The 1046-nt window shown below is 34.6% G+C and overlaps 1 protein-coding gene across 5 annotated transcripts in view; it reads left to right on the top strand.

Moving 5' to 3' along the window:
• Window positions 1-1046, top strand: part of PRKCI (protein kinase C iota) — a 90313-nt gene that overhangs the window by 36843 nt on the left and 52424 nt on the right. The window lies entirely within an intron of this gene.

Genomic DNA, 1046 nt, shown 5'->3' with positions numbered 1-1046 from the left:
AAATTGTTTTTATTTTTATTTTTTATTTTTAAAAATAGTTTATTGTCAAATTGGTTTCCATGTAACACCCAGTGCTCTTCCCCACAAGTGCCCTCCTCCATCACCACCGCCTCTTTTCCCCCTCAGCCTCCCCCTTCAACCCTCAGTTCGTTTTCAGTATTCAATAGTCTCTCCGGTTTAGAATCCCTCTCTCTCCCCAACTCTCTGTCATTTGTTTTTAAAATGTAGTAAAGGACTGTTAGGTATATTAGAAATTTGATGTTATTCTTTTTTGCTTCAAGCACTTAAATGAAACAAATACCAAAGGGTATAATCTTTGTTTTGTCCTTTTTACTCCAAAATAGAGTGAAATTAATGTGACTTGTTTTCCACCATGAATGTAAACATCTCATCAAATAGAGTTACATTTTACTTTAATTTTGAATATGAATATTGTCTGACATTTTAGAGATTACCTTCAATAATTTGGCAGTATTTTTTTTGCTGAATACTTTAAATACTATAGAGAAAATGTTACAGAATAAAAGTGATTGTGATAGCCATGATTTCCAAGGTGGTGGCAAAAACTTGATCCCTCAATGACTTAGACTCAGAATTGACTTAGACTTAGACTTAGAATCTATTGAATATGTGTGTGCTGAAGATAGAAATTTTCTATATTCAAACTCATAGTCTCATAGGGAGATGGACATGAAAATAACAAATGTGGTAAGTTGAGAATAAATGCATAGGTGTCTTGGAATCCAAAAGAAGCAGCATCTACATGTCTCTGAAATATTTGTGATATTTGGGTTAAAATTATAACAAAGAATGAAAGTTTTTGAAGTGAGGAGATAAGAGGAAAACGATTTATGATGAAGAATAAGATAGAAAAAAGACGGAGGTATGAAGAACATGGTGTACGTGGAAGAGTAGTAATTCACTAAATTAAAGTGCGGGGTATAGTGTGGTATGGGCCAGGACTAGATCCTTGCTCCGCAGTGTGGTCTATGGAATTTTCAGAAAATTGGACTCCCAGGCTCCATCACAGACCCTGGATCTGAATC

This window comes from Suricata suricatta, chromosome 5 (assembly GCF_006229205.1).
Source record: "Suricata suricatta isolate VVHF042 chromosome 5, meerkat_22Aug2017_6uvM2_HiC, whole genome shotgun sequence".
In the NCBI taxonomy this organism is placed as follows: Eukaryota; Metazoa; Chordata; class Mammalia; order Carnivora; family Herpestidae; genus Suricata; species Suricata suricatta.
The sequence above is the reverse complement of the archived record's forward strand: the minus strand, read 5'-3'. Positions and strand labels throughout refer to the sequence as shown.